Source organism: Protopterus annectens, chromosome 3.part1 (genome assembly GCF_019279795.1).
Source record: "Protopterus annectens isolate FY-2018-M chromosome 3.part1, PAN1.0, whole genome shotgun sequence".
In the NCBI taxonomy this organism is placed as follows: Eukaryota; Metazoa; Chordata; order Ceratodontiformes; family Protopteridae; genus Protopterus; species Protopterus annectens.
This window is the reverse complement of record NC_056732.1, coordinates 1468725969-1468747602: the sequence shown is the minus strand read 5'-3', so window position 1 is coordinate 1468747602 and position 21634 is coordinate 1468725969.

Here is a 21634-nt window from a genome sequence, read left to right as displayed (position 1 = left end):
TTTTTGTTCACAACTTTTCCACTTTTTGATAAAAATATGTCTAACTCATATAAAACTAAAGGGACTAAAAACATTTTCATTGCTTGTATCTTACTATCCATATCTATAAGCAAGAACTTCCAGTTTCTCGTTTTTTTTTATTTTGTTCAGTCCCTTCCATATATCCTTAGCTGCCATAACATACAACCTTTTTAATCCATATTCCTAAATACTTCATCTTTTTATGTCCCCATAAATATGAGTATTGATGAACCAATTAATGTGAGTCTACATAATTTTATGGCTATAGCATTTGTTTTGTATTTATTAATACTATATCTCAAAGAGACTTGAAACTGTCTCAGAATGTTCCACAACACTGAAATATTCTTTTCTGTATTTATTGGCTACAAAAATAATATCATCAGCAAATAAAGTCAACTTTTATTGATTACCATGCCAATTATAGCTTTACAGTTCTGAATCCCTTATTTTCTTAGCCAATGGGTCTAAATACAAACCAAATAACAAAGGGGAAAGAGAACACTCCTTGGTTCCTCTGTTCAAACACACCTTATCAGAAAGGAACCCTTGCACTTTAAGTCTTGCCTCTGATCATTTATATAGCATTCTAATTAACTTTATTTTATATCAGCGAATGCAAATCCTTCCATTGCCCTACTCATAAAAAACAATTTACTGTACAGAATGATTCCTCGGCATCAAGCCCTAGTAACAGCAGCAATATTCTGCTTCCCTCTGGATCATAATTGTTCTATTAATGTTGTCAAATGTTGCCCCCCAGAAACCACATTGATCATATCTCAGTTTTTGGCAACACCTTTGTGATTCTTTTAGCAAGTATAAACAGAAGCACTTTATAATCATGGTTTAAAATCGAAATGAATCTATATGAAGCTGGGCTGATGGGTCTTTCCTATCTTTAAGTAATGCAGCCACCACAGCTTTCTTCAAAAGTGTTTCACCTCCTTTTAAAATATTATTGAATAAAATTTTCAAGATCTTTATCATTGTCTTCCCTCCTTATTTCCTAACTTCCAAGGGAATACCATCTGTTCCAGAGACTTTCCCGAAGATTGCTTATAGGTCACTGATTTTATCTCATCTCTTCTTCTCTTAACTGTTTGTCATCGAGCCTCATCTACCTCTAACCTTGGCATAATTAAATCTTCAATAAATATTGCCACGTGTACTCTTTGCTTATTTCTGCATTTCTCAGCTTTATACAAATTTTCATAAAATTTGCAAAATATCTCCAATACATCTTCAGGATTTTTCATCATTTTTCTTGTTATAGGCTACTTAAGTTTTCAATAACCCTATCTACTTTTTGTTGTCTAATTTATTGTGCTAAAAGTGTTTGTGCTTTGGAGTTTTTATCAAAAAATAGTTTGCTATCAGCAATCTTTCTAAACTTGTGTGTATCATCAAGATACTCCTTTATTTTCTCTTATCACTCTGCATTTATGTCTCTTTTTGTTCTGTGAGCTTCCCCTTATTCAGCAATACTTTCACCTTTGTCAACCCCTCTAATTCCTATTACCTCTTAACCATATATGTTTCCCTATTTCTACCTTATTTTAAAACTCCATATTCATTTTATCCTCTTCACTAGTTATAACTTCTGAAGATATTTTTATTTTCCCTAATAACTCTTGAACAGTTTCCACTACCCATTCCTTAACTTCTTCTCTTTTAAACAGGTAGGTGGGAAAGTGCCAGTCTCTCATTTTGACCTCATTACCATGTATCTTTGCCTTGCTTTTTTATCAGTGCAGGGTTTAAACTTGTCATTGGATATGTGTTAAAGCTTTCAATCAAATGCACAACTTCCTGTGAAATATAATTTATATCTAGTCTAGCTCAGTTATTGTACCTTGGGAATTAATATGTAAATTATGTCTAAATTCCTACTACTTAATTCACATCTTCCATACCACACATTTTCATCAATGTCTTCAGAACTCTTCCCTTGTTTGCTTTATTTTCCCTTCTATGTCCCTTGATACTACCTCACTATTGCAAATCGAGTTCTAGTCCTAACCTATAAGTAATATTCCCAGATAAAAGATGATAATTTCTCCAAAAAAATCTTAAGCTGTATAATGGCAGTTTTTGGTGGAATATAAATACATGCCAGAGTAATCCTCCTCACTTGCCAATAGCCCATTACTGCCAAAAATCTACAATTATTGCTATTTTTTCCTCTTCTATCACTGTTGGAGTCCCTCTAGTAATCAGTATAATTACACCCCTTTTCCTTTGTCCTTGATATTCTGCTGAATATCCATCTTGAAAGCCTTTTCTTTTCAAATCTCCATACTCATTTCTTTCCAAAATGTGTCTCCTGCAGCATTACTATCCACACTCTGCATTTTTTAATATATGTATTTTTTTTCCTTTTTGTCTATACCTGCAAGGCCATTTATGTTCCAAAATAATATAGATTTGTAGCCATTATGGTAAAACTCTGTTGTTCCCACCTATTATACAGGTCATTTTTTGAGTCTGTATTTCCAACTTTTCCCTCAAATGCACAAAAAAAGACATCATCATGTGTGGCAGTGGCTGCAAGGGCTTGTCAGGGAAAAGTGCTTAATTTTAATTCTTTTTCTCTTAAAAATACAAGAAAACCTGGTTCTGGGCTCTTAAATGAAAATACAGGAGTTTACAGTAGACTGAAATTGGTGGGATGGCATCTGTCTTAAACTGTCTCTCCCACAGTTGTAATAGAAGCTAAATGGTCTGCTAACTTGAGGAGGAGGAGGACAGTCTGCAAATATGTGACACTCCAGCTATGTTAGTACTGTGGTAGTTTTTTTTAACAGGCTTATTAGACTAATTATTGTTTTTAATTGTTGTGATATCATTCGATACAAATTGTCACATGAACAGCATAATAGTTTATAAAGGAGTTGTTGTTATTTAATCCTCAGTTCAGATGAATCCCTAACAAGGGTGAAAGCACTTAACTGGGACAATAAAGTTTTTATTATACTGGCTTGTTTTGTCCATGTGGCTTGGTTTCATCAGCCTTTCTTTGGTTTTAGTACATTTATTGGCTGCCAAGTCCTGGTTTTGGTTTGGCTTTGTGTAATAATGACACTAAACTACTTCTTCAGCTGTTGCACACCCAGCACATGGAGCACCTGCTGGGGACATCTTTGAGGATCCCCTCTACTAAGCAGGTACCTGGCATTGGTCAAGGCAATGAGTGATGCTATGGGCATCACCCACTCTGCTGAGCAGTGCCAGCAGAAATATAGTAATTTGAGAGGTGCCACCTTGGTATTCTCTGTCATTAAGGAGAAGAACTTAGACAGACACAAGTAGATTATTATAGCAGGGATTCAGGTAAGCTATGTTATCTTACAGTACAGCTTAATGTACAGCTGTAAGTTGTTCTGATGTCCATAATTAAGCTGTGCTCAGTAATGTGCATGTGTATTTTACAGCACAGGAAGAGATAGTATGAAATTACTTACCTGCCAGAGGAGGCAGGCCAGAGTCTGTAGACATTTGGTTAAGTGTACTGTATTGCTGCCAAACTAATATATTGTTTCACCGGCTGACCACAACATTTCTCAGTTTTTCTCTTCTATTCAAAAGCTAGCCACTGCATATTTCTTTACTGCTTGTAGGGCTGATGTAAAATTTTAAGTACATTTGTAACTATTCGAGTGGCCTTGTTTGTGCTAGTTATTACTGACATCATCATTTGCATGCTAACCATACTGTTCTTGGGTGTACCACTTCTGTTAGGCTGTTTTTCTCCCTTCTAGCATTTTTGCATTTTATTATTCAGTGCCTCGGGGGCAGTAACTCCTACTGAGTACGTGATCATTTCCCTTTTCAAATGACCATTTTCTAGTGCATTTCTACTCATGTCACTTTCCTTCACTTTGCCATTTATTCCTGGAATAACATGGATGTAAACTGTAATGAAGCTGTGTACCACTGCATAGAGACTTCATTTTTCAGTTTGACTATTACAGCAGTAATTACTTGTCTATCATCTGTTTATGATCTTATTGTTAGGCGTTTTATATGTCATATCATACCAATCTGTGCTGCTTATCCCTGCATTTGTTACATTGTGTATGACAATTCCACATACGGTGGCTTCCACAGGAATGGGCATTTTATTTGTAGAATCTGATTTTTTTTTCTTGCTTCATTGTCCATTGCATACACACTGGTCACCATTCATAACCTGTGCCATTGCTCGAAGGTACAACCAGGCAAACCCCCCTTAAGATCTCCTGTCTTATCATAGATATTCTGCAGGCATTTATATAACTATTGCTCTGAGTTTTTTTTCTCCTTCTCTGACCTGTCATAAAAATTTAACACATTATACTGACCTACTTTTCTTCTTTGCTCTTTCTAGCTGTCATCTTCTTTTTATTATTGTCTTCTTTGTTATTTTGTTTCTTTTCCATTCTTGTTCATTTTATGTAATATCAGCCATGCAGCAGCATGTTGTACTGCAGCAGCAGCCATTTCAACATGCATGATCCTCCACTACAAGTGCTGGATCCCCAGAAATCCCAAGGCTAGCCTCTCTGCAGGATAATGAAGGTCATCAAATGGGAGGTGGCCTGGAAGGCTCACTGGTGGTCTCTGGTGTTACTTATCCTTTTGGGAGGTGTAGGCTTCTCACTGGTGACACTGGAGTCTGGGTCACCCATTGACAGGTCTGGCAGGTGGTCAGGACTGTGGTGGACTGGCAACTTTTGGCCCAGAATGGCATGCTGGAAAGCATCCTAATGCTGGCAGAATTGTATTACTGCCCAGCCACAACCATCTGGCTACCAGTGGTGGAACCTGCCCATGATTTCCAACATGGAAGTGACTGATATCTGAGGGGTACTCTCCACTGAGGCAGCTTGTCAGGTAGTCCTTTTCTCATCCTCCCATGTTTGACGTCCAGTCCTCCCCATCACAAGTTGTTCACCATCTTTCTGTTTTGTGTATCTCCATTATTGCCCCTCGCCTTGGATCAGTGCCTCTCCTGTCAGTCTTTGTCTGTGTATATGTTTGTCTGCCCTTTCTGCCAATCCTAAACCTTCATTCTCAGCCACAGCTTTCTCCTGCTTACCTCTTCCTCTACCCTTCTTTCTTAAAAAACAAAAAAGTACCTATCCACAAAAAATAACCTCCTTCAGCATCAGAAGCCACTTTTTCCTTCCCATTTTCCTTCTGTGTATTTCCATTCTTATTCTTCTCCTTTTCTGATTGTCCTATCTCCTCATCTTCTTCACATTTACAAAATAGGTAATAGTTATATTGTATAACCCTTGTATGAGTTCTCAACTACTCTTGTGATAGATATCTGTGGCTCTTGGTGCAAGTGTGAATGTGCATTATAGTGAGTACACAATCTGCCTGCCATTGGCCTTCGATATGTGACCTTAAGTAGAGTGGTCTACCCAAGTACAGGTTGACTGCTGTTTTGGGGAATGAATAACATCATTATATAGCACTATCCCTGGCAGATCCACACTATATAGGCACCTACACATGCCTAATCTCTATTGTGCTTTGTTGTGCAATTCCTATTGTCCTTTTTATTACAGAACAGTCATACAATTCTTAGTTCTGAATAATCCCATCATTTTGTGTTGCATATTTATTAGTTTTTGGCTTGAAGACTATAGTATGGTTTATTAGGCATGTATTCTGTTTGCAATATTTTTAATCTAGTAGCATATTTGTTACTTTACCTTCTCATTTTGATACTTTCAGTCAGAAAGCTACTTTGAAACTTGTATGTTGTATGAATTCTGCCACAGTTTTGGTTTTGCATTTACTCTTACATCTTTTCTAAATCTCTATCTCTTTCGGCTTTTTCCAGTTAGGGGTCACCACAGCAGATCACCTTGTCTGCTCATGATTGGCAGTGGAGTTTTTACGGTGTCGAGTTGCCAGCTTGGCGCCCAGCCTTTCACAGAAGGCACACACATGCACACACTCACGCCTAGGGCCAATTATAGCATGTCCAATCCAGTTGCAACATGTCTTTGGGGATGTGGGAGGAAACTGGAGCACCTGGAGGAAACCCACATGACCACAGGGAGGACATGCAGGCTCCACACAGAAGACACCCCAGCCAAAGATCGAACCAGAGAGTTTCTTGCTGTTAGATGACAATGCTAACCGCTGCACCATACTCCTTAAAAATATATTGTTTTTTACCTGCATACTGCAAATTACTTGGAAACCTGCTTCCTCTTTAGTGTTGTTTCCTGTTTACCTTCCCTCTTCTTCATCCATTCTGGCTTTCCCAATGCCCCCATCCATTGCCAGGTCAACCTGCTCCTCCTTCCCATGGGATTCTCTGAATGAGCTGGGGATGGCATGGATCTTAAAGGTGTCTTGGGGTCTGTGCTGACAACTGCTGCTGAGGGAAGGTTATGCTATGGCCTACCCTTATTTCCTTGCCTTTCAGTACTATGTACTTCCACAACATTCAAGGGTTACTCCCCTCTGAGGATAACATTTTTCTTCAGGGAGCATCTTCAATGAACTCCCTTCCTTCAGATGGGAGCACCCATCTGTCCCTGGCAGTGCCTCAGAGGTCTGAACTGCTAATCGAACCAGGCTTACTTGGGCCACAGTTACGGCTTCATCCCTCTGTGCTGCTGCTGTCCATTTCCTGTTTAATTTTGAGTTCACATTAGGAAGAAGTTTCTTATTCATCTCCTTTTTCTTTTCTTTTCCTTATGGCAGTCTACTTCATGTAGTCTTCCATATACATGTTGTAAAATATTAATTTATACATGAGCAAACAATGAACTCTGGGTGCCTTCTTGGTCTAAACTTTTGCCTAAAATTTTGAGCTCATACATTTAGAACCTACTTCCTCTATCTTTTCTGAAACCCAAGGCATTAAGCAGTCTTGAGATTCACAATATATTAAGATTGGTTCTCCTTTTTACAAGTTACTTTCCACACTGATATATGTATATATATATATATATATATATATATATATGGGTCTACCTGACATGGTCGACAAGCCATTTGATCGACTCTGATTTGGTCGACAGTTGATTTGGTCGACAAGCAGATTTGCCTCCTTCCCCAATGTTGTGCAACCCTGGAGTTGATATATATATAATTAGGGGGGGGTGTGGGGGGCACAGCCACCTATAATGCTTGTCAATCAAATGAACTGTCGACCAAATAAACTGTCGACTATGTGAACTGTCGACCATGTCAGGTAGACCCATATATATATATATATATATATATATATATATATATATATATATATATATTATAGCCTACCAGTTTCCATGTCTAGAGAACTTACTTGTCAAGAGTTTTTATATAAAGATTTTGGTTCTCCTGTCAAATTTACAATTTATATAATTTACCCAGTGCCATAAATTAGTACTCAGTTTCACTGTTCAACTATACGGACTAATTTTGATGTTACATTTCAGAAAGATTCTATTTGGCATGAGTTGTGGTATTACATCCTGCTAAGCATTCCTTTTAAAAATATGCAGTTTACACAATAACCTGGTTATAAGTAATGGCTGTAAATAAAGAACTTTTTTCTCTCTCACTCTTTATTTCATGTTGTCTTTCATGTAGTTCATACAGCACTGATATTTGCATATCTTTTGGTTCTGTTCACACATATATCAAGTTCAGCTGACTTAAATACTACCCTAAAATAATGAATATTATTACAATCTGACAACACAGCAGATAGCAATGTTATAGTAAATCAAAAATTAAGACAATAATGCCTTATCAGTATTAATATTACATTTGCCTTATCAAATTCTTTATAGCCACACATTGTCTCTTACTAACTGATGTTACTTTCAGTAGCTTTCTCAAAATGGCAGAGAAATGTTGGAGTTCATAGGTTCATAGGTGTGTACTAGGCTGGAACCTTTACAAGTCTAGCTCCCAAAACTTTTCCTGACTCTGTGCCACCCAATGTTAGTTCACATTGCCTCTATCCAGTAGGGCAACTGGAGTGATCCTGGGGTGAACTTTCTGTTACTCATCCACTCATCGAGATTTCTCTTGAAGAGGGCCAGTGAGGTGCTCTGCTTGACATGAATGGGAAGCTTATTCTTGAGTATGGGCAGTCTTTGGTAGATGAACCTGTCCCTCCAGCATGTTCTGTTGATTGTGGTAGTGAAGTTGTGATCTCTGGAGTGTGTGGTGTGGGGGATTTGGATTTCTTTAGGTGTAGCATTTTAAGTAGGGCTGGGACTGACATGGCTTTGAAAATCAAGCAGAGATCACCTAAGAGTAGACGATAAGAGAAGGAGAACAGCTGAAGTCTCTTGAGTCTGTCCATGTAGGACACGTGTTTAAGGCCTAGGACCTTTTTGTGAGGTACTTTTGTGGCCTCTCCAGCTGTTATAGGTGTCTGGTCAGGTACATGCCAAACAGGGCATTATATTCGATGAATGGTCTAATGAGGGGTGAGTACAGAGGGATGAGGACCTCTTTCTTTCTGGATGTCAACCCTAAGATGTGCCATGTAGAAGGGCTTTCTGACCACAGTGGCAATGTGGTGGCCAAAGGTGAGGTGGCTGTCGACCTGGGTGCCCAGGTCTCTTATGGCCCCTTCAGTGTTTAGTGGGCTCCCATCGGTGTGGTAATTCATGGGAGCTGAGTTTTTTTCCAAAGGGAATGGTAACACATTTTTGGCATTAAGCTTAAGGCCATGGTTCCAACACCAGTCATTGGTTAAGAGAGGCCATTTTGTAGGATGTCTGCATCACTTGGGGAGTTGATAATGACTCCTAGCTTGCAGTCATCAGTGAACTTGGTCAGCCAGAGTCCCTCTGTGTTGGGCTGGACTTCTGAGAAGTAGATGCCAAACAGGAGAGGGCCCAGAACCAAGCCCTGTGGGACTCCACTCATGACTGGTCGACAGTCTGACTTGGAATTCACAACTTTCACTCTGTGGGTCTTGCCTGTGAGCCAATTTGCAATCCACCTAGTGATATAAGGAATGATCCCTAGTTTGGTGAGTTTATCAATGATACCCAAGTGGGGAATGATATCAAAGGCCTTGGCCAGGTCACAGTAGGCTGTATCCACTGCCTTACCCTCATCCACAGCCTTGGTGACTGTCTCGAAGAAGTCAACCAGGTTCAGCAGGCAGGCTCTCCTCTTGATGAAGCCAACTGTGTGGGGTCAAGAGTCTGGAGATTGCCTGTATCTTTGCTGAGCAGGTCCATGATGATGTGCTCCATAGCTTTTCATACCAGACTCATCAGGCTAATGGGATGGCAGTTCCCAGGGGCTGTAGTTGATCCCCCTTTGTGGAGAGGGATGACTGTAGCAGTGCACCATGCATTAGGGACAAAGCATGAGGTAAGGCTGTGATTGAACAGGGCACACAGGTGTGGTGCCAGTTCATTCTTTAGCTCATGTAGGAAGCAGCCAGGGATAGTATCAGGTCCCATGGACGCTGTATTCTTGGCTTTGGACAATGCAGCATTTACCTGTGCTGCAGAAATGGTGGGTACCAGTCTTTCTTCTGGTATTGTGATAGGGCTCTTAGGGGGGAGAGAGGGGTAAAGTTGGCACTGAATCTGTCGGCCAGTATGTTGGCTATATCTGTTGGCTCGGTATAGGAGGTACCATTGTGCAATAACTTGGAGCAAATCTGGGTATTGCCTTGGAGGTTCCTGATATAGCCATAGAAGGCTTTGTGGCTGTTTTTGGTGTCAGCCATAATTCTGCCTTCATAGCTGGCTTTAGAGGATTTGATAAGAGATCTCAAATTTTTTTTGTGTCTGCTAAGGGAGTTTTTCCAGCCTTGTGGCTTCATTTTTTTCTGCAACAGTTTCTTCCTTCTGTTGTAGAGTTTATTGATGGCTGGGGAACACCAGATTGGCTTCCGTTTTTTGGAGGAGAGCGTTTTGGTTCTATTTGGTATGTCAAGATCCATGCGTTTGTGTACGTGCTTGTACAGTGCATTGGTGTATGATTCGGCAATCATGAAGCTATTTTCCATTGGCATGGGTGCCGAGAAGTTAGTCACCTCTGTTTTTAGGAGCCCAAAGTCAGCTTTGGAAAATTTTACAGGGTGATCACCTTAGCTGGGGGTGTAGGTGAGATGGAGATTTCCCTGGTGATCAGTTTGTGATTGGAATTAACCAGGGAGGAGTTGACTACAGGTGTGGAACAACAGCCTCCCATGTTGGTGATAACCAGGTCGAGAATGTTGCTTCCTCTAGTGGGAGTCAGAATGAGCTGGTCCAGGGCATTGGAATTAATAAATTCCAGGAAGCATTGGACCTGTACATTGGTATTAGAATAGTTTTCCCAGTTGATGGAATGGTAGTTGAAGTCACCCAGTATGAGACTATTGGACTAGACCTTGAGAGATTCCAGGGTGCTTAGGAAGTTGGAGTGAGAGTCAAGGGATATGTTTGGGTTTCTGTAGCAGGCTATGACTTGTATCACAGTCTTACCCAGTGTTAATTGCACCTGAAGTATATCGGATGCATTATACTGGGCTACCAGTCTAGTGGTGTGTGCATCCTTTATGAATATGGAGACACCACCGACTTTGGAGCTTCCAGACATATTCTGGGGTCAAAAGGTATGGAATGTGTTGTAGTCTGGGAGTACAGGGGTGATTTCTGCCTCTTTAAACCAAGTCTCCATTACAGCACAGATGTTGACATTCTCCATTTTGAGGAGAGCTTCGAACGAGTGCATCTTGATATTTATTTATTTATTTATTCATTTAGTTTACATTTGTTAACCGGTGGTGTCTGACTGAGCTGTAAAGGCTCTTTTTCAGCAGAGGACCAGGGAGAAAAGCTCCACAAAGAAAAATTACAGATACATTTAGTTATTTAGACATGATCAGTATACACACAAATTACAAAAGACATGTTTTTACAGTGGTATGCGGCACATCAACAGTTACAGTGGAGAGAACAAACAAAAAAATATTAATTTAAAAATAAAGGTAATTAATAGATGCGTGGTGTACAGCTGAAATTTGGAACATAGGTAGAATACATACATAGTACACAGGTACAGTACATACATTGTAGATTAGCCAGTGTTTGTGAGTAAGATTGAAAACTATTATCAAGTACTCTAGATTTAGCATGTATACCTTATCCTCTTTCACAAGCCTGGGGAGCAATCATGGCACTGCCAACTTTGCTTGCGATGTTGCCTGATAAGGTCTTTAAAGAAGGCTTTGGATGATGTGTTTTGAATGCTAGTGGGGACAGAGTTCCATTTTTTAGCCACTGAACCACTATATAGCGCATCTCCAAAGCTAATGTAGCTGTTGGTGACTTCTAGTAGTAGTTTGCTTGATGATCTAAGAGGCCTTTTGGCTGAGTGATGTTGTACTAGGTTTTTGAGGGCAGGACACTTATTGGGAAGGTAACAGATCGAATGACAGAGGCAGAGCTGATTGTAGGTTAGGAGGTTGGGCAGTTCAAGCCAGTGGAGCTGTCTCAAAGCAGTACAGTGATGAGTTCTATATGAGCAATTTGCAGCAAAGTGGGCAATTCTGTTATAGCAGGCTTCCATTTTGCTTAGTTCAGTTTTGTTGAGATTAGTCAGAATGGGAGATGCATAGAGTAGGGTGGATAGAAGTTTGGAGCGAGCAATGGCTTATCTTGTGTTGTTGGTAAGAAATGGTTTGATACGGTAGAGTGATCCCAGTTTGGCATGTACTTTTTTAATAGTTAAGTTGAGATGACTATTAAATTTTAGGTGCGAGTCTATGGTTATTCCCAATAGCTGAGCATGTGCCACTGGAGCGATTGAAGTAGCATTTGTGGAGTAGATAGTGAATTGACTGTTAGTGTTTTTGTTAGAACTGGTTATAATCATAAGCTGAGTTTTCTTTGGATTGAGGATAAGTTGGGCTTTGTTAAGGTAGTTTTCAACATCGGAGAATGCTAGTTGAGTTGTTTGCAGGAGGGTGGGAATGTTTTGTGCAGCACAGATTAAGGTAGTGTCAGCTGCATCCTGAATGATAGATGCATGCTGTGTGGCAGTATGGAGGTCATTTGTGAAGACTGTGAATAGTAGTGGTCCTAAGTTAGAACCCTGTGGGACTCCTATAGTTATGGGCAGCTGAGGAGAGAGAGAATTTTCCCATTTCACAGCTTGGTACCTGTCAGTTAAGTAGCTTTGGAACGAGGTAAGAGTGGAATTTGATAGGTGATATTGGTTTAGCTTGTTTAGCAGGATTTGGTGTGAGACTGTATCAAATGCTTTGGACATATCTAAAAAAAAAGTTGACACCTGTAGGCCTTCATTTTTGAGATGGTTTACTGTCTCTGTGAAGTAGAGGAGGGCTGTAGTGGTACTATGGGCAGGTCTGAAACCATGCTGAGTAGGTGATAGGATGTTGCTGTCTAGGAGATAGTTTAGCATCTGGGTACGGATGCATTTTTCTAGGATTTTGGCCAGGGGGAGAGTAAAGCAATGGGTCTGTAGTTATTAAGTTTAGTGGAGGTCCTGCCTTTATGTATGGGTGTAACATAGGATATTTTCCAGAGTTTGGGCACATAGTTTTCAACAACTGATCTGTTTATGAGAGTGGAGACTGGGATAGCAATAGCATCTGCTGTAAGTTTCAAGAAATAGCTGGGGAGTAGGTCGGCTGCTGTTGATGAGGTTTTTAGTTTGGAGAGCATGCTTTTGATTGAAGTGGTGGAAACTGTTTTGAGGGTAAAGCTTGTATTAGTGTTATTTGTGTTGGGGGGATAGTGAGGAAGGAACTGTCCTGTGATACTAAGGATAGAACTGAGTTCACAAAGTGGGAGTTGAATTGTGTTTCGATGGGAACTTTAGTGTCAGGGGTGGTTGGTTTGGGGGTAGCCTTTTGGGTGGATTTTAGTAGCTGGTTTACATTTTTCAAAAATTTTTGGGGGTTGTGTTTTATTTTGTTTGTAATGTTGTGTAGTAAGATTTTTTTGTCCAGCCTAATGCATTTTTTTGCACAGTTGCGCAGTTCTTGGTACTGAGGGTCTAGCATTGAGCAACATGACCCTCAGATTGCATTTGTTTGTAGCAGTTACAGTAGACTTTTGGTCTTTGGAATGCTGCCTAAAAAAGGCACTATAGTGGTGGCAAGACCTTAGCCAGCAGCTGGAATCCCATGGGTGACAGATGCAGGCCATCTCTGGCAAAGCATCGAGGTCTGTCGATCATGTCATCCCAGGCAGACAGATACTGGATCTCCTTAGAATGACACCAGAAACTTAGCCAATTATTTAAGTCAATCATTTTCTGCTAATACTGTGGTATCAGTCTAGGTGATGGTAGAATACTGCTCAGGACTAGGGTCATACCTGCCTGGGCCACATAATCTGAGAGGTCCATCACATCTCTTTTTTTGTAGTCCAGGGAGGTACATCTCAGGCCACTCACACCCACATGGACAATGACTGAGTCATATTTGTACTTGTTATGGAGTGACCTCAGTGCATGTGTCATGTGGCAGATCCTGGCACCTGATAGGCAACTGACTGTCACTTTCTCCTTGATCATCCTAGTGAGTGGGATACCACTGTGCCTCACATTTGAGTCTCCTATGATTAGTACATTGGGCAAAGTGTTCTGCCTTAAGGGCTTAGGGTGAGGGGCACACTGTGGTTGTGAGCTATATGTTCTGAGGTTGGTGTTGTGTTGTGGTGGTCGAGTGCATTTCTTTCTTGGGGGGGCTCTGTTGCTTGGGTAAATTTTTATTGAGAGCCTCCGCAAAGGTGGGTGTATGATTTGTGTTTCTATGTATGAGTTGTGATGGTTGGCAAATTGGAGGGCTGTGTGTTCCATGTAGTGAGTTGCAAGTGTTGACCTTCCCCTTTTGACCAGCTAGTCCAGTCTTGGCTGGAGAGTGCACTGCTTCCAATTTAGTGATATAAGTGCATCTCTCACATGTATGAGTGTTGGGAGGTAAGAGGAGAGGGTTGTCTGTGTACATGAGACAGTTGCTACGCTGTCTCAGAATGCCCAAGTACACCAGGCCTGCAGGAGAAAGCACACAGGAAATTGTCCTAGAATCAAACCAGGAGGGGTGGTCATAACTAATAAGTACTGGTGCTGTTACTGCGTAGGAACAGCTAGTGCTGATAGCACCTAAGTGTGCTACAATAAATGCTACTAAAGCCTGTTAAAGTGCTAGTTGATTAAGCTAATTGAAGTGCAAGAAGTAAAAGAACAAGCATGTTGTAAGGGAAAAATTGAAGAGCAGACTTTCTGGCACCGGTAATAGTTCACCTCAGCTGAGCGCCACTGCGTGGTGCACACAACCACTGGCTTTTAAACCAGAAATTTGAAAGGGATGGAAAAACTGCCCAAATGGCCAATAAACTACAATTTCTGGGCCAAAAAACACTCCTATTGTGGTAGATAAACTACCTAGTGATTACCACTCCCACTGATAAGCTAGAAGGCTTCCCTCCAATACAGAAAGGTCTGGGGGACTCAGAAACTTACAAAACAGTCCTGGATACAGCAAATCTGTATCTGGACTAGACTAGTTACAAGAAAGGCGGGAAACAAGCTTAGAACTTTTTTTGTTGTTTTTTTTTTTTTTTTTTTACAGAAAAGCAGCTAAAACAGCAGAAAAACACTATAAATGCAGTGCAAGCTAACACACTTGAGTGTGTAGCAGTATTCTTGCAATCTAGTGCCTATATTTAAGAAGAAATGTACTAACTGGCATTTTAAGACATTTTATTCCAATTAGTAATTTCAGTAATGAGTTTTACTACTTGTGGAGATTTCTTGTAATGGAGTTCCAATAGACTTTGTATTTGAGAAATATTATGAGAAAGACAGATATATTATATATATCTATTGGGTTACACTAAGGCAAACTGTCATATTTATCATTGATACTACTGTGAAATTCTTTACCACCCGACATATTTTGGACTTTTTTATTTTGTAAATATTGTACATATTTTCTATGTGTTCTGTCCAAAGGAAACACAAACCAAGAAAAACAAATATAAGGTATCCAGAAAACCACTCAGCTGGTACTCGTAACAACAGTTTATTGGGTTCTCAATAAAACCGCACTCAAAACACGATAGTCCACAGATTAAGCACTTCCGTCGGAATAACCAACTTCATCAGAATACACATTTATTTATTTTATTTAACATTTGTTGACCGGAAATGTCCGACTAGGTTCCACAGAGCCTGTTTTCAGCGGAGGCCCGGGGAGAAACACTCCAGATGCATGTCTTTGGAATGTGGGAGGAAACCAGAGTACCCGGAGGAAACCCACGCGAACACAGGGAGAACATGCAAACTCCACACAGAAGGCACCCCAGCCGAGAATCGAACCGGAGAACCTCTTGCTGTGAGGCGACAACGTTAACCGCTGCACCACTGTGCCGCCCACATAATATAACTCAAAGGATTTAAATACCCTCGCAAAAAGCAAAAACCCTGACATCGCATACTACTATTAGATCACTTCCTGTCAACTAATGCACATATTTAAAGGAAATAATACCTGACTTAAGTTGCCAGGACATATGAAAAAGTATACTCCCATATTGCAAATAAATATAAAAATGTAAACACACATACATATCACCAATGAATATAAATGTATATAAATATATAACAAACAACTGTATATACTAAAATACAGAAAAATGGGGTAATAAACTCATGAAGTAACAATAAAAACCTTTTAAATATTTAGGGGAGGGAGGGGGGCCTACTGGAGATAGTTGAACCCTGTAAACAAGTTATTCAGGTCATTCAAAATGATGATGCTGATTTTACTACTTATAATTTTACCACTGAGGAAACCAAGAACGTAGCTGCTCGAACTTCAGTTAAATAATAAACGTATTTATTTAAAAACAATTCAAACAAGGTTAAGCGCTTTCATCTATATTACTAGACTTCATCAGAACACTAAAAACACTTATTTAAAAGTTTAAATACTATATTCTAACCAATGGCATTCAATAATTAACATTTAGACAAACCTCCATATTATATCATTTCCCCTTCATGAATATATGAGTACACAAACACTTACATATATCTCATCCTGGCTTCTATTATTGGTTTGATAGGTATATTATCGTTGATACCTGGTACAATGGTGGCATTTAACAATATTTGCCATCTCACCTCCTTCTCACTCAATAATGCCTTCATATTCCCCCCTCTATGGTGTGGGAATAATACTTCCAGTAAGGCAAACCTAAACGTTTGAATTGTTTTTAAATAAATACGTTTATTATTTAATTGAAGTTCGAGCTGCTACGTTCTTGGTTTCCACAGTGTTTTTTTTTTCTTGTGTTTATTGAAGTGGTCATAACTACATGGTTCCTGTTTTTGTACTATTTATAATTTTAGTCAAGTTTGTGTTGATGTTGAGTGGGCTAATTTGTTCACGAAAGGGTTGAATTTTGCCCCGGGGAAATCAGCAAATGGTGACAGTATTTTAAACCTTAAAATGTACATGAGGAAATTAAATTTAGGGGTACATTTTGATAATACCATTACTCATAATGCCCAACAGTTGCATAGACGCAGCACCTTTATTCCACTTACCCACCCTCTTCTTGTGATTTATGAGACACTTTGTGAAAATGAACTTAGGAAAATAATTTTGAATAGTAATCACAGGGATTATGTTAACAATTTGGACAAAAAAGAATGGATGTTACTTCAAGACCTCATTAGTAACAATAACATTAGGCTTATGAAGCCTGATAAGGGGGGAGGGATGGTCATTATGAATTATGTGGATTACAATAATAAAATGTTTGATCTTTTGTATACTGACACTTATCAAGAAGTGTCAGTTAATGAGATGAATCTAGCGTATGGGAACATTAATTTGACCACTGAGGAACTGTTACTTAATCAACAGATAAGTACTGACACACATACGTTTTTAGAGTGTAAAGCCCCCAGAACACCTACCATCTTCGGCATCCCGAAGATACATAAATCCACCCAGAATCCCCCTCTATGTCTGATTACGGATGCCAAGGCTTTGAAAACATATGGGCTGGCCAAATTTGTGGACCATCAATTGAAAGGTCTAGTGGAAAAGACACCTTGGATTATTAAAGATGCATGGGATTTTTTATGTAGAATACATCTAGATATGTATGATGATGGCCTTATTATGACCACTTTGGACATCAAGGATCTATTTTTAGTAATCTCACATGAGGAGGGGCTTGATTGGTTTTATTAATATCTATGTAGGCATTCTGATTTAAGTTTTGACACCAAGCATACCATTAAGACCTGTATAGAACTTGTTTTGGAAAATAACTTTTTAAGCTTTGATGGCCACCTCTTTAAGGAAACTTTAGGGGTGGCCATGGGAGCATGTTGAGCCCCTATATTTGTCAACGTGGTTTTGGCACACTGGGAGGAGGAATACATTATGAATTCATGCTACAAAGACTATTGGGTCCTATATGGTCATTATTTGGATGACATAGTCCTTTTATGGAAAGGGGGTGAGGACAAACTAGGTGAGTTTTTTGAATACCTTAATAGTACCACTGATGTTTTAGAATTTACCCTGAATTCTGACATAGAGAGCTTGAACTTTTTAGATGTTACTATTGTGAAGGATTATATGAGTAAATCTTTTATATCTAAGCTGTACAGGAAACCTACGTATTCAAATACATTTTTACATTTTGAGAGCTGGCACCCGATTCATCAGAAAGAAGTCCCTAGTTAAGGGACAATTTATCAGAATCACTAGAATTTTGTCAGATGAAGGGGACTTCCAAACAGAATGTGATAAACTTATTGATATGTTTAGAAGAAGGGGTTACCCTATGAATTTTTTAAAAGAAATCGAAAATGAGGTTACTGTCAAAAGACGGAATGGGTTAATAGTAAAAGTTTTATTCAGTGGTTGTGGTATTGATGATGGAAAGGTTAGAGATAGATTACATTCTAATAATATTTTTTCATGATCGTGCACCCTAACCTTCACCTTGGATTTTAATGAAATCAAAAACACATTGGTTAATTTTTGGCCAGTGATGTTACTGGACCAGGATGTTTCTAAAATTGTAGGGGATAAACCAGTGTCTACAAAAAGGATGATAGCTTTAAAGCACTCTTGGAAAGACAGAAGAAAGAGAACAAAACTAGTGGATGACTTAAATGTGGTAGGTGTGGGCAGTGCCCATATGTCATGGAGGGTGAATATATATTTATCAAGAATTTTGGACGAATTTACCCCAGTAAAAAACTTGTTTTTCAAAAAGGGTGGTATATATTGCTAAGTGCGGGTTATGCAACATATTTTATGTGGGCAAATGAAAAGTGATTTTAAGCAGAGAGTATATGAGCACTGCTATGATATTAAATGCAAAAATAAAAACAATGCACTTTTCAATCATGTGGACAAATATCCAATGCGTTTTTTTAGGTTTTTTGCCATTGATCATGCAGACTGGGACCCCGGGGTGGCCCAGTGGATGATTATTTAGAATTATTAGAGTTAAAATGACAAATTAAGTTGAATGCAGGCTCATATCCTGGTATTAACGAGCGTATAAGTATTATGCCCTTGTTGAAGCTAAGAGCTTTGTTTTATATTTAAAAAAGATTTTAAAAATATTCAAAAAATATTTAAAAGGTTTTTATTAAGCACTTGGGCTTTCAAGCCAGTTATTTTACATTAAGAGGGTTCGTGGTCTGCACTCTTGTGGGAGGAGAGGCTGGACTCTGCCCTTCTGAGCTGGGAATTTCTGGTTAAAGGCTTATAGTGCATGCATATCTGAACCGTTTCTTACTGAAGTTGGTGCGCCTTGTTTGCTGTGGCATAGACTGGATTCAGGCCTGCTGGATCTAGCTTTGTTTGTGTAACTTGAGCACTAATCCAGACATTCTCTAAAGTATTCAATGGTATTTATTACTGCTTGGTTGTAACTTGATTAAAGTGTAGCTATCATTCAAGTCTTTTGGATTAAGCACTTGGGCTTCAGACCAGTTGTTTTACATTAGGAAGGTTTGTGGCAAGCACTGTGGTGGCAGGACAGGTAGCTTTCATCCTTCTAAGTTGGGAACTGCTGATTGAGAGCCCAGTGTCCAAGTGTATTAGTTCTGGTTTAGGCACTTGGGCTTCAGGCCAGTTATTTTACATTAAGAAGGTTCGTGGACTGCACTCTTGTGGGAGAAGAGGCTGGACTCTGCCCTTCTGAGCTGGGAATTTTCTGGTTAAAGGTTTATAGTGCCTGAATATTTGAACTGTATCTTACTGAAATTGGTTCACCTTGTTTGCTCTAGCATAGACTAGATCCAGGCCTACTGAATCTAGCTTTGTTTATATACTTGTTGTTTGTTTGCTTGTTATTTCCCTGGAAGCTAATTCACCTAATACACAACTTCTCAGCGCTTCTGTGGATCACTAGTGATATCTGCATTGCTTACTGTACTTATTTCCTTGTTTCACTTGAAAGAAAGTTACTGTTTGTCGTTTTGCATTTAGTTACTTGTATCACATTGCACTCAAGTTACCTGGCACTTGCTCACTAAAGCAATTATATAAGTCAGCACTAAAAATTAAAAGCACTACACCCTCACTCCCCACTGGCCCTTGTTTTCAATTAAGGATTTCCCAATATTATTCTAGCATGTCCAAAGGTCAGTTGTCAATCTCCTCTCCGGTCCAGCTGGTGAATCTGGGAATCTTGAGGCAATGTTATAACTGCCTCATGTACACAGACAACCCTCTCCTCCTCCCACATAACACAAATACTTGAGAGATGCAGCTATTTAGCCAAACTGGAGGCTGAGCTCTCTCAACTCAGGACTGGCAAGACCAGACAGGAGGAGAAGGCAACTACACACACCACAAAACCAGCCTCACATAATGCTACCACTCCACTGAATCAAACACATAAACACACAAAGACATACTCGGAGGCTCTGAGTAAAAATTTACCTAAACAGCAGAGGCCTCCAAAGCAGACACCCAAACAACTGCTACCTCAAGACACCCCACAAGCAACACATAAACCACAAAAGCAGTGTGCAAAGCAGTCACAGCCCTTAAGGCCAAATACAACACCAAACATACTTGTCATAGGTGACTCCATAGTCAGACACACTGACGTCCCACTCACCAGGCTGAACAAGGAGAGGGTCACAGTAAGCTGCCTATCGGGCGCTAGAATCCGCCACATAACACAAGCACTCGGGTCACTCCACAGCAAGTACAAATATGACACAGTCATTGTCCATGCTGGTGTGAAGGACCTGAGACGTACCTCCCTGGACTGCATGAAAAGAGACATAGAGGAGCTCTCTGATTATGTAGCCCAGGCAGGTATGACCCTAACCCTGAGCAGTATCCTTCCTTCACCAAGAATGATGCCACAATATAGAGACAAGATGATCAGCTTTAACAATTGGCTTAATGTCTGGTGTCATTCAAAGGGGATCCAGTGTCTGTCTGCCTGGGATGACACGCTTGACAAGCCACGCTGCTTCGCAAGGGACGGCTTGCACCTGTCACCCTGGGATTCGGATATTGGCTAAGGCTCTTGCCACCCCATAGTGCCTTTTTAGGCAAGGCTCAAATTCTAAACCTACCACCCTAGAAAACAAAAATGGGAAGAAATTGAGGGTAATGCTGCTCAATGCCAGAAGTCTAAATCTCAAAATGCACGCACTCGAGGCCCTTCTCAGTATGGAGAACATCGATGTCTGTGCTGTAACTGAAACCTGGTTCAAGGCTCCTGAGAGCACCCGGCACTATTAGGTTTTACCTCATATCATGCGTTCGCCCCAAAACCCGGACCACTCCACAAAAGGAGGGTGTATCCATATTCATAAAGGATACTCACACCTCCAGGTTGGTGGCAACGCATGAAGCTTCGGAAACCATCCAGGTGCAACTAACAATAGGCAAAACTGCTCTACAAATTGTAGCATGCTACAGGCCACCCTCTCAAACTCAGGAACCCCACACAGCCTTCCTGAAGACACTGGAGGGTATAAATGTATCTCCAAACACCATCATATTGGGTGACTTCAACTACCCGAATATAGACTGGGAACATTACTCAAGCCCTAACTTTCTAGCCCAACGGTTCCTGGAGTTCATAAATTCAAATGCCATGGAACAGCTAGTCACTGTTCCCATGAGAGGAGAAAATATACTAGATCTCATTGTCACAAACATGGGGACAAAATGCTCCACACCGAAGTATATCCCTCATTGGTGAGATCTGATCATAAACTAATCTCACTGGAAATCCACATCCCGCCCCCACCCCAAACAAAAAGACCATAGTGAAGAACTTCTCTAAAGCAAACTTCACACTACTCAAGACTGGTGTGGTATCCTTCAAGGCCCCTGAGTCAGAGGAAACCACAACCCAAGCTGCGGAAGCCCTTACAAATGCCTTCTATGAACACCTCCAGGACTGCATGGATCAGGCAATCCCAAATAAAACCAAGACTCTTTCCACAAAGGGCAAACGTCCAGTCTGGTGGACCCCAGCCATTAACAAACTTTACAATAAGAGGAGAAAGCTATTACATGATAGAACAAAATCCATAAAAGGGAAGTCACCCTGATCATTATTAGTAAAAAATACGAGCACTCATAAAATCAACTAAGGCCAATTTTGAG